This window comes from Somniosus microcephalus, chromosome 23 (assembly GCF_052327205.1).
Source record: "Somniosus microcephalus isolate GS21.2 chromosome 23, FLI_Smic_1.0, whole genome shotgun sequence".
In the NCBI taxonomy this organism is placed as follows: domain Eukaryota; kingdom Metazoa; phylum Chordata; class Chondrichthyes; order Squaliformes; family Somniosidae; genus Somniosus; species Somniosus microcephalus.
Genome location: NC_141009.1, coordinates 36,620,558 through 36,633,983, shown reverse-complemented (window position 1 = coordinate 36,633,983; position 13,426 = coordinate 36,620,558). Strand labels below are relative to the sequence as shown.

General features: G+C 42.9%; 1 protein-coding gene across 1 annotated transcript in view; it reads right to left on the bottom strand.

Annotated features, from left to right (window-relative positions):
- The window catches only part of cacna1ba (calcium channel, voltage-dependent, N type, alpha 1B subunit, a), an 820,126-nt gene that overhangs the window by 711,886 nt on the left and 94,814 nt on the right, over positions 1 to 13,426 (bottom strand). The gene's annotated exons all lie outside the window — the stretch shown is intronic.

The following is a 13,426-nucleotide window of genomic DNA, read 5'->3' as shown; positions in this document are numbered from 1 at the left end:
TAGGGGAGTAGGGGGAAGAGGGAGATTTAATCCCTTCTAACTTTTATGAAAGAGCTAATCCCATTCACAGTAAAACTGAAAAGATCTGATCTGTGGAAAACCAGTCCAAGTTACCCAATTCTAACTACAAGCAATCCAAAAGGAAGATTGCAGACTGAATCCCAGCATTAGTGGCATGGAAATAACAAATGAAGCTGGATTTCATCAGTAATCCTAAGATAACAGTTAAAAAATCCTTGACAAGCAGAGAAGTCAGAATTGACTGATGTCTGGAACAATGAATATAGTTGAATGGCACAATCTCAAGAATTGTCAATATTAGAAAATTGGGCATGCTTTACACAGATAGGGTGCTTAGCACATGATGGAGCATCGCATGAGCCAGACATTAAACATTTAATATCCAGTCAACGATGTAGATATTATTTATAGCTGTATCTGTATTGGATACCATCTGTAAAATGAAATGTCTGTTTCATACCAGAAAGCGTTCGGGCCAGTGAAAAAGGTTAAAACTGAATGTCAAAGTGATTATAATGAAATACATTGATTTAGATTTTGATAAAATTTAGCGACGGCAATGAAATAGCAGAACTCAGAATTCTCGGATTGCATTTCTCAACAGTAACTGTGCCACATTGTGTGAATAGGAATCTGTTCTAAATTAAGTGTTTTGTCATCCGATGTAGCTACATCCAGGTGTTGTTTTGACTTCATACAAACTTCATAATAGACACTGAAAAGACTTTACTTCTCTACATTCTTACCTGAATAATCAAGTAACCATTAACATTATAATATATACAATGGCAAAACAGCTTCAAAATCCATTACAATAAGTACATTTTACACTATTTTGCTGACTATGAACCATCTTACAACTATTGCTTCTATTAACTGTAGAAAGATCTGACAGTATTTAGAACATGCCCGATGATGGAAAATGCCCTCCTGGCTCCAGCACAATCTCTCTGGAATCCTACAGAAATACGGAGCAATTCTGGACCTATTAATCATGGTGCTTGAATTTAATTAAGAATATATACTGCTACAATTGGCCTCAGCACCCTGGCCTCAGGAGGGAAAGAAAAACACAAGTCGGCCTGTGATCCTTTTTACTATTCAGGGACTCCTGCTGAAAAAGTGGGCAGGTGTGCACATGTGGAGTGGAGATCAGGTTACAGCAAGATCAGGCCTAACTGTGATTTTGTCTTCATCAGATATGTGGTTGAATGCCTTTGCAAAATGCACTAGATGGCCACTTGGGGCAGATAGCTGGAGGGTTTCCAGTGTGTGCAGTCATATTTCATCGGGAGAGTCAGCACCCTCAGCAGTGAAGGGAGCAACAATTGGGGGGCGGGGGGGGGGAAAGAAAATCAGGGGAAAGAGAGAATTCTTTCACCGAATGGTAGTCTCTCCCATTTCATCACAGACCACTCCACCAGATAGCCATCACCACAATCTACACCATTTTATGTAGCCCTTTGCTGGCAACTCTTGGGATATGCTATTGACAATTTTCCTTTTAATCACATTGTTTCAGAAGACACAGCCATTATCTGCAAGTGACGACAAATTGGCCAACTCAAGTGAGTCGTCATTAACTACCATTAGACGGTCTAGTAAGAGCTAAATGTTCTTCAAAAATGTTGAACATTTAAAGCAATATGTTTAGTTTTCTACACCTCTCATGTTATCCTGTCCTTTGTCTATTCAGGACCCAATAATAAAAAAAACAAATTCTATGAACGAGGAATGAGTCACGGATGTTGGATTGGAGTCTTTAGACAGGCTGTTATTGTCTAAACATTCTTAATATGTTCACTTATTTTAAAAGAAATCCCCAATATGGACATATTCAGAATCCCACATCTGTAACTCAAACCTTCAGATGTGAACTTCAAGAGTTTTTTTTACGTTTCATTTTGTCTCATTCTTACTGAAGAGTCGATTTTTCAAACTCCTCACTGTTAGTATGTGCACAGATGTTGCCAAAATCATGTTGCTCGCCTTTATTTAAATGAGCTATTCTGCTTACTGATGTGATGAATGATTTTGTAAGCGGAACAGAAGAAACTTCAACCCATCAATGAGATACACCACTGAGGCCAAGGGGGGGCACAACTAGTTCGACTTTATAAAATCAAGATGCATATTCAGGATTTTGAACATCCGACTCAAATCTATCATCAATTGTTTTAAATTTGCCAACAGCCATTATTTTGTTCAGTCCCCAAGTGCTTTGCAATTATTCTGTGTAAGGCAGCAGAATGGCTATCCTTCACTGGCCTGTGCCGAGCAGACAAAAGTACTTGAGCAGCTCTGCTTACTGGTGTTCCTTTTTCCCTCCTCTTGCTGCCTCTGGTAATGCCGCTAGCAGAGGAAGTGCAGCCGTCAGACGCACTAATCGAACCCATGTATTTTGATGGTGCACACTGGGCTTTTGCCAAGCAGGATCGCCATTTTGTTTTCATTCACAGTTTCCCGCAACTTCAAAAAGGTGTAGCTAGCAGCATATAGCAAACCTAAATGGGCTTTTTAAGCTCACTCTCCATCTCTGTCCCAAAGATATAGGCCCGTATTTTCCGATCCCGACGGGTGTGTACGAGCTGTGTACACACCCTGTAGGGGGCCTCACAAGTGCCGGTTTCAGGCATGCGAAGCGCATGCGCTGAAAACCGGCACTTCCGATCTGTCAAGATTGCTCTTGACAGATCGGACGCCTGCCCTGGAGAAGGGCCTCTGCGGGTGGAGAGTTCCGCTTTCTGCAGAACCTCCGCACGCTGAAATCACTTAAAAATCTTACGCCTGGTAAGGCCTGCTTTTACCAGCATAAGAGTTTTTAAAAAATGTTTTTCCACTCATTTATAATTTTGTATTTTTAAAAAAGGTACGTTTATTTTTAGCCCCGTAAAAAACTTTTTTTTTAATTAAATTTTTGTTTAAGATATTTAATTTAATGTAATTTTAAAAATGTGATTTTAAACATTTATTTAATGTTTTGATGTGTTTTTGGAGTGATTTACATTCATACTTTTGACAGGTCTAAGCTAGCAAAAGTATGAAGGGAGATTCCCTTCTCCCATTGGTTCCCCATGGACCACGTGATCCCAGTTATGCTTGCGAACCGCATGCGCCCCTGGGATACCTGGGCCCTGCGCATTTCGTCGTGGAGAGGCCCAGGAGCGGAAATGGCCGGACCTCGGGAGCCCTCAGGTAAGGGTGTAGATTTTTTTTCCAAGATCGGAGGCCTCCGATCAGAAAATAAGGGCCATTAAGATTGATACTTTCCCCAATGTAACATTTGAAATATTACATTTCTTTTCCCACCCCCCTCAAATAAACACACAAGCAAGCCCCACTGAAACAGGTTAGAAAAAAATCCACTCTAAGCAACATCCGGCAAAATCCCCAAACATTTGAAATACAAAAAGTACCTTTGGCAGAAAAAACCCTACCACAGGAAAGAGAGTACCACCCAGAACCACAGCAGCTAAATACTACACATACACAATGAACTTTAAGTTTATAGCAAAGCTGAATAATGAGGTTCGCTCTACATTAACATCTGAAAAACCATTAGTGTTGATGCTTGCTGCCTCACATTCGACTTTCTCACCTGCTAGACTCTGCCGATTCTCCGCCACGAAATTCAGTCTTGTTTCCCAAACTCCTGACAAAAATCTAAGTTTGTGGCGGAGCCACTGAATGACTCTGGGCAACTGTACATAATTCCCTTTAACGATGTTCTAACACCAGCCTAAGCCTGTACCATTGTGTTAGACATTACTTTGTTTTGTATATAGTGTTTGTATGCACGGGGCGTGGCGCCTTTAAGAGCGCGGGAAAACGCGGGCAAACGCGATGACGTCACGTTGCAAACCACGTGACTGCCCAGGCAGTCCTCGTGGAATCTCCATCTTGTTAAGACCTGTTTTCGTGGCTCTCCTGTATCGATCTCATCAAACTGTTTGAACTCATTTAGTCTCACATTAAAGACCTGTTTGATTGATCTCCTGAGTCGACCTCAGTTATTAGTTAGGAATTCGTCAATTCCTGCAAGTTCACTGTTTTTCTGAATTTTGCGCTCATCAAGCTGTTTAATTGTGTTAGCAGCAGGCACTCCCAGGTCAGGTAGAGCACATTTAGTGGGAGTAAGGTTTCCAAGTACCATCTCTGCCCATGCTCAGAGAAGCAACCCCATGGATATGTCACTGGACTTTCACCTCTGCAATGTGGGTTTGAATTCAGCTGAGATTATTGACAATAAGTCTTCGCTCTCTGCAAGATTTCTAAGGGTATTCTCACGCTCCAACAGTGCAAAGCAGTTCCCTTCGTGCAAATGCTGCAGTTCTATCGTTAATGTGCTTCTCTAAGGTTAGATTAAAGGAGGCTTTATTCTGCATCTAACAAGCTATACCTGTCTTGGGATGCTAACACGAGGTATCCAAATTAAAACATTAACATCCCTCATTCTTTAAACACGGAAAATTTACAAAAATGAAAATTGATTTTGTTTATTCATTTGAGAGCACATAATTGTTTAACTTTCCAGAACAATTTGCTCAGGAATGACAACAGTATTTTGGTTCATTATAATTGTGCTTATTTTTAAAGTGGCAATTTTCAAAGCAGGCTGCTTTGTAATTAGGTTGGCAAGAGGTGAGGGGGTGTATCGGAATCTGTTTGTAAACAGTAAATACTGCCCCTTCCCGCAATTATGCTCATCCCCATTATAAAAGAAAAAGTCTACAAGAGTGCAGAGCAAACACAAACATCCACCACCCGAAAGAGAATATTCGCTTTCAATAACAATTTTAAACTTAAGGTGTTGAGCTCAGTGGCCAAGATTGATTATACTTTGTGGTAGTGAGACATAGAGACCAGAAACAGCCCATCTTCAACCCTGGTCATGGCAGAGTTGGCCAATTTCAAGTGGAATAGCAATAGAGGCGTTAGAATTGGCCAATGCGTCCTGCACTAGGGAAAGATGGGCAAAAATTCAAGGAGCTCCTGATCACTGCCAGCAACAAGTCCACGTATGTGGGTGTCAGGTGAGGGAAGGATTGGGCTCAGCTGCAATGCCCTCCATGGTCAAAAAGCCTGCTGATATTCATCGGCTAGACTCACACATGAAGAATGGCCACTCGGCAGAGATACCGGAGGGTTTTCTTTGTACAATCTTACCCAAACAAGAGTCACCATATTTAAAAAACAGAAGAAAATTGAAAAAAAAACATCTTGATGGCCCAGCCTGCTGGGCCCTCCGACAATGGGGATGGGGGATCTTAGCTACAAGGACAGGTTGGAGAAGCTGGATTTGTTTTCATTAGAGCAAAGGAGATTGAGGGTGATTTGATAGAGGTGTACAAGATTATGACGGGTTTGGATAGGCTAGACGGGGAAAGGCTGTTCCCACTAATTGATGATACAAGGACTAGGGGACATAGATTTAAGGTTTTGGGCAAGAGATACAGGGGGGACGTGAGGAAAAACTTTTTTACGCAGCGAGTGGTGAGGACCTGGAACTTGCTGCCAACGGAAGTGGTGGAAGTGGAGACACTCGATGTTTTCAAGGGGAGACTGGATAGGCACTAGAGGGAAATAAACTTGCAGGGCTACGGGGATAGAGCGGGGGAATGGGACTGACTGGATTGCTCTACAGAGAGCCGGCACCGACTCGGTGGGCCGAATGACCTCCTTCTGTGCCGTTATGACTCTATGACAATCAGAAGTTCATTTAACGTCCATGAGTAAAATAAATCCTGTAATAAAATAACTTACAAACTCAGCTACCTGCACTGATCATGGAATCTCAAAACTACAGTGCATATATTAAAAGTCTAAGAATACATTGTATAGAATTGAAAGAATAATCTGACTAAAAATTACCCAAACCACATTGTCAGCTGAATCTGAGATCAGAGACATTATTCTGATTTATCAACAAGTTTCTTCATGTTATGCAGCCAAAACATTAGATTTAAATTTGATGTATTTCACAGAAAGTACAGTGGTCAGATGATAAAAGACCCCGTGAATTCTCGGCCACTTTCTGGCCCCCTGCACGGGCAGTAGCACTCACCAGTGCAGACTGCCACAGGTGTAACGTACCTTCATTAACAGGGAATGATAGCTACAGGGAATGATAGCTACAAGTCCGAAATTAAAATCTGTTTACTCAAGTCTGCCGTGATGAAACAAGCTTTCTTAATGTTCTGGGTCAAATTAAACCAATTGTTCATAGAGGTATAGAAACTATTGCATCGCAGATTGTCCCTGTGCGGTTTTTTTATTTTTATAAAGGAGTCTTAAATGGACAGTCTCTAAATGAAGAACTGTTTGGGGAGGAAAAACCAAAACATCCATGCATTATCATCTCCAAGATGTCACAAGCAAGCAACACAGTGAGTTTCAACCCAATTTATTTAATCACATTGCATGTATTTGTAAAAAATAATAAAGCTCATTTAAGGTCCTTTTTTGCTTTCCTGATATATTTATAACCAGTTATAAAATCTAAAGTGATCATTTATTATAAAGTATTACAAAGTATTTACAGCACAGAAACAGGCCATTCAGCCCAATGGGTTCAAGTTGCTGCATCTGCTCCACGAGTCACCTCCCACCCCTCTTCATCTAATCCCATCAACATATTCTTCTACTCCTTTCTCCCTCACGTGCTTATCTAGCTTTCCCTTAAATACATTAATGAGAAGTAATATCAAATAAGTACTAAAAGGACACCCTACATTTCAACTTTCACACTGAACTTCTACCTTATGGCATGAAAACTGGTGAAGGGACATACAATATCACCTTAGAAAATGTTATTGATTAGCCCTTCATCATGTTCCATGAATATTTTGAATTGCACATTGGGAAAGTTGACTGATTTGTCTTATGTCTGAAAAGGTTATTGACAAAAATAGTTTAACCCTTAAAGCACAAGACATTTGCGCTATTCATTCTGCAGGTAAAGGTCAACTATTTAACAATCATCTAGTAGGTTGGCACCTCAAATCACCCTGCCAAAAATAGAAGGTTTCTGCTTTCTGCTCCCCAGTTTTACTTGGGTTGTCAGGGAGGCACCAAGTGTGGGCCAGGATTTTTGCCATTTGAACCGTGTTGGGGGGCGGGAGCAACAGACAAGCTATCCTAACAATCCAGTTACAATGTAGATTCCAATCCTTTTGTACTGCATAACAGTAATAACATGGGAAATGACGTTCCACAACATTAGCTTAAAAAGTAACTACATTTTTTGTTTCAATAACCATAAAATCTGCAATGCCGTTATTTCAGCAAGATAAATACACTCGCAATTTTACAAGTCTGCACAGGAACCTGACCTGCCAGCATTGCACATCAGGGCTACTGGTGACTTTATGAACATTAAAATGATATTCCCTCACCCATCCTCTCCTGTAGCTGTGCACCCCTCCTCCAAAAGAAATTGTGGTTAAGGCTCTTATGGGATACATCAGTTGCAGCAAGCGATTGCTAGCCTCCACTTAAAGCCCATTACTGAAGACCCGCACAACAAACTCCCCTCCATAAAAATATCCAACATGCCTCATGAAGGATTGGGGGCGGGCCAGCATGTAGAGAAAGATATGGGAAGTCGCACGATGCGCTAGAGAGAGCAATGGCCCAATCCAATGTTGAACGGTTTCCATCACCCCTTGCCTGACAAGGTCCATGAAGTCATTGCTGACAAACTACCTTATTCTTCAAAACAACACTAATGAGGTACAACCCATTGCAGCAAACCAATGCATGCTTCTGAAAGTATGATCAGAACAAAACATACAGCAATCTGGACATGTAACCCATCATAAACTCTGAAAAATCTAATATAAAAACTGCAGGCAAAAGTTGCCAGAATTATTTTATTTTTATTCTGGGAACAAAGGGTCATTAATGGAGCTGTAATACCCAAGAGCAATTTTTCCAGTGGGAGGTGTTGGTTGAAGGAAGAATGTTGACCTGGGCACACTGAGAACTTGCTGCTTTTGGCTCTTTAACGTCCATCAGAGTCACCACAATAGAAAGAAAGAGCCTCTATTCAATATCCCATCTGATGGACGGCAACTCCAACAGTGGAGTATTCCCCCAAGTACTTCACTGAAATGTCAGCTTAGATTTATGTGCTCAAGTTGTGAAACGGGGCTTGAACCTACAACTTTCAGAGGCAAGTTGTTACCACTGATCCAAACCAACACTCCACATTAAATTGAGCTAGATGTTTTAAGGTGTTTATACTGGTGCGGGTGAGAGTTATGTTCTCAAAGTATCAGCAGAAAGTGTTGTAAAAAGTCAAAATTTAATTTAAAGAGGGTCCTCTCAGACACACAAAAAAACATAATTTAAAATGGGCCCAGGTTTTGAAATGTAACTGGAATATGTGGACAAGTAATATTTTTTCCACTACCACTAAACACTTGGCTATTTTGTGCATGATGGAAAGTTTACTCGGGGTTTGGGATTTAAATTATTGGACAAAACCTTCTATTGGTAGATACACAGTTATTAATGTTGGAACCAAATCAGTGTTTAACATGAGCAAGTCGGTCAGAAATCTGGTAAACGCTGCCTCCGCAAGATCCTGCAAATCCATTGGTAGGATAGGCGCACCGACGTCAGTGTTCTTGCTCAGGCCAACATCCCCAGCATCGAAGCTTTGACCACGCTCAATCAGCTCCGATGGATGGGTCACATTGTCCGCATGCCCGATACGAGACTCCCAAAACAAGCGCTCTACTCGGAGCTCCGGCACGGCAAGAGAGCCCCAGGTGGGCAGAGGAAACATTTCAAGGGCACCCTCAAAGCCTCCTTGAAAAAGTATAACATCCCCACCGACACCTGGGAATCCCTGGCCCAAGACCGCACAAAGTGGAGGAGAAGCATCTGGGAAGGCGCCGAACACCTCGAGTCTCTTCGCCGGGAGCAAGCGGAAGCCACGCGCAGGCAACGCACGTCAATCCAAGCACCCCACCCACCCGCCCCTTCAACCACCGTCTGCCCCAACCTGTGACAGAGACTGTAGGTCCTGCATTGGACTCATCAGTCACCTGCAAACTCATTTTTAATGTGGAAGCAAGTCATCCTCGGTTCCGAGGGACTGCCTAAGAAGAGAAGAAAAGCTAATAAGGCTTCGCGAGCTGGTCTCAAAACAGGGTGCTACAAATGGCTGCAGTGACCCTGCAGCGAGGGATAATCAGCCAGGGACCCTGCTGCTGACTCTCATCCCAAGTGTATATGCATGTACATTGGGTGAGGATATTGTACAGCTAACCGTTCATGCTTGGAGGCAGTCGGTGTTTTGGGGAGCCCATCCAGCTGGCCGCGCAAGTGGATGAAAATCAGTGCTGCTCGGCCCCATTCCTCTTGTGCGCCGCTCTGGGGCTCCTATCGAAGTCCTGCTGCCGCCCTTGGTATAAGAGCTGAAGCAACCGAACCTGGCTGCATATTGAGGGCGGCAATTTCCACCAGAGAAGGAATTCCCGCCCACAGTGCGTAGCCGCGTTCAATCACTTCAGCTTTTACAGCAGCCTGCATTGGATGATGAGGGAAGATAATACTCTAAAAGCAAACTGCCATTGGCTGTTAAAGATTGCTGTAGGATTGAAAAATAGAACCCCAATATTGTTACTGCAGAATTGCACACCAACTGTTTTACTGAAATAGCTGATTCAGCATCCCAAATAGCTGGCTGCTAAGAACTGAATATAATCCTCCTGGACATCATCTACTGAACAAAATGATCCAACTTGGGATCTTTTATCATTTTTGCCCTTGATTTCTTCATTCCTAGCTTTACTTAGCAGTACTGTATATTATGTAAAATGTGATATATTTCGCCTATGTCTATGCAGATTATAGATGTAGAAAGTCAAAGGGGCGGGGGAGCACTTTTTTGTTCAAATTATTTCACCCTTTTCACCAAATAGAATTTTAGCTTCAGCAGAATTTTGATTTAGACTTTTTTTTATTCCAGCTGGCCCTCTCCTGTCCTCTTCCTTCAGTTCCGTCTGCACTTTTCTCCCATCCCGAATCCATGTTAATGCACTCTTCTCACTTTCCCAGTGCTGCTCACAGGTTCACCTCCCTCTCCCCTTCAAGTGCTGCCCTGGTGCCGAGGGAATGTTGGAAAGGACAGGCTATGTGGAAGGAAATCTGCAACCGACAGCCCTTAAACCCTTCAAAACACAATTTCGCTTCAATACACACAGGTGCTTGGAAAATGCACAACAGACTGAAGCTACTTTTACACTGAGCCAAGACCTTAGCTCATGGCATCAACTCCCAAAACCTGGGTCGGTTTTCTAAACTGCATCTTCCCAGCTGCTGGTCTCGGTGAAATTTGGCACGATTGGGTTGCAGCTGGCTCTGCAAGAGCAGCCCACGGCACCAACACAGGTCTCGACGCTCAGAACACACCTAACCAATTCATACACTTTCCTGAGTTTCACTCTGAGCTACTTGGGATTGACAGCTAAATTTTTAAAAGAAATTAAAACAGGGTAATAAATGATCATCCGATTTCAGTGCATTGAGGGACGGGACAATGTCTTCCTCTCCAATTACCGCCATATGTTTTGTTGTATTCTGGCATTTTACTGCACAAGTGTAACACTATTGTATTGAACGAACAGCTGCGCTTCATTCTGTACAGCAGCCTATGTCACATTTAGCACAGCCTTATGAGCTTAACGCAACATTTGCAAAATGAAGGTTTTCCAAACGATGGATGGTTCTAACCACCGTTACAGCAAGAGGCAGCTCCCACAATACAATGGGACGATTCAAAATGTTTTGCCCACTGGTAATCAGAATCCACATTGCAAAGAAACGTGACAACCTTACTCGAGTCATTTCAACAAAATCACCGCACAGATTGGAAAAAAGTGCAGTGCGACACCCAATCCACTTGTGAAGAGCTCTTCATAATAACCTGACCCAAACAAAATAAGTCAAGCTCCAGGTTCAATGTTCAGTCTGTGCGGAGTTAACAGGTCCTACCTAGGCAGCGGCAGGGGCATTACAGTCGCCCTCAGCACTAGGCTAGAAGGTGGAAGCTGGGGTGGGGAAATCAGCCAGGGATTCAACTCCTGATTGATATACAATGACGCATGCTGAAAGTATACATTTGTGGATGTTGATCAAAAAACAGTATTAGCTTCAACTGTGACACTCTCCCAGCTAAAAGAGCCTGCCAACACTCACTGTTTGGGCTCACACCTGAAGAATGAGCAGTTGGCCAAGTTACCAGAGTGTGGCTGGTACCTACAGAACCACATTCCGCCATGAGTCAACACCTTCACGAGATGAGGGGGGAAACTTGAGTGAGGGGGGAGCAGTAATTTGACAGCAAATTGGCATCCATCTTAATAAAATAAATATCTGCAATATGATGGTTATTTAATTAGATTTGTTGCTAATTAAGGGTGTATGTTCATCTTCGTTATTCATGTCAAGCATTGGTGTCCTTGAGTAGGTTAACAAAACCTGTTGTGTTTTCACAAGACGGGTTAAGTTAGTAACAGAGGCCAGCAAAAAATAAAAGCTACATTTACCAGCAGTTGGTTCAAATGTTTAAATTGCTTTAATAGAGATTTGCTGATGTAATGAGCAAAATTTGTTGCAGAATGAGCCCATTTTTCTTTTGCACACAGACACAGCTTGTTTGAATATTACTGCCTGTGGTAGGAGCATAGAAGCTTCATCTGCTGGGAAATAACAGAATCAGAAGACAGCTCCATGGAACATCTCCATAGAAACTGAACCAGTCAGCATTGCTGCACCTCTTCATAGCTAATTTAAATATGACAGCAAACCGCAAGCTTACCCAACCCAAAAAAAGCTGCATCAGGAAGAAGGATGTGTCAAGTATAATTAAATATAGACAAAACTATCAATGTATCTTTGCCAAGTCAAGAGAAAACTGTACAGTATATAATAATTTCTGAATGTTGGAATTTAGTCTCGGCATTTGGATTTTATTTTGCAGCTATTTGAAGGGTGCAAAGATCTTCGTTTTTTCAATACGAAATCTCCAATTGATGCTAGGTTTAATTAATAAATGTACAGTGAAACCTGTAAATTAGGGACACCCAAGGAACTTACATCAGCAAGCATACCTTCCTTCTTTCCACTCTCACCTGGCCTTGTGCCTAATTCTGGAGCCCTGTAATTTCAGTTCTATTTTTTTCTGTTTGTTGGGTTTCCCAGTTCATTGCCATCCTGGAGTCCTTTTCCATTGAGGGAGGGATGTCCTGATTCTGGGATCTGGTATTCATCTCTACCTCAATAGCCACATGTGGTGAAGGATCCCACGGTCTAATAGCCCTCAGTTTAAGAACCTTCTTCCTCTTCCCTGCCCCCTTGGTTCTGCCACTTTACTGACTGCTCCTCTCTCAATGCTGCTCCCACTGCATGATGTTGCTGCTGCTTATGGCTCTGCAGAGAATGCTGGTACCCATCTCCACCCTCCCCTCGCTTGAGCCCCAGTCCTAGTCCCCTTCTCTTGCCCTAGTCCCCTTCTCTTCCATTTCTCCTTCGCTCCAAGACCCCATTCTCCATCTTTCCCCCGAGCCCCCATCGCCCCCCGCAATTTCAGAGATGCCCTCAGAGTGCTGAGACCTGCCCCCCAAATGCTGAGATCACGCCCTCCCACCCCCCCCCAGATCAGCCGCCCTCCTGAATGTCGACATCCACGATTCCTGACTCTCCAGCCCCCTCCAGACTGCACTCCACGTGGTCACAGCTCCCTGCGGCAGTGGTCGGGTGGCATCAAGGAGCAGGGGGCTGTGGGAAATGTAATGCAATGATTGCCATGTAGATAATCTACAGGCAGTGCCCTGGAGACCATGCCCCATTTTACGAGAGTACCAGTCATTCTGGTGCAGTCCCCGGCTTTTGTGCAATTGGGAATTCTTTATCCAGCATCCATAGCGGCAGAGAAATCCCTCGATCCCTGGGACAGAGCCGTGCACGCATTCAATCCCAGAGATCGAGCGGTTTCTCTGCTGCTATGGATTTTCGGTAAAGAGATCCCCATTCCACAAATGCAGCTTTTTTCCCCAACTGCTGTTGCCTAGCACTTACCTGCATGTCCCGGGTTTTAAGTTGCAAACGGACTTGTGCATTGAAGGCTGCCCGTAGTTCGTAATTTGCGAGCGTCCGTGGTTTCAAAGGTGCAGCTTGTATCTATTACAATGTAAGTTATTTGGGACTGTCAACAAGTGTCCATTTTTTGCAGGTGGCCATTTTTTGGGGGTGTCCATTTGTACAGGTTTTATTAATATTAATATTAATCTTAGCATCATTTAAAAAAAATAGTACTCCTGTAACTTCAATATCAGGCCATTAGCAACATACAAAATAGCATTTGCAATGTATGATATCATTTGCTAAGTATTCA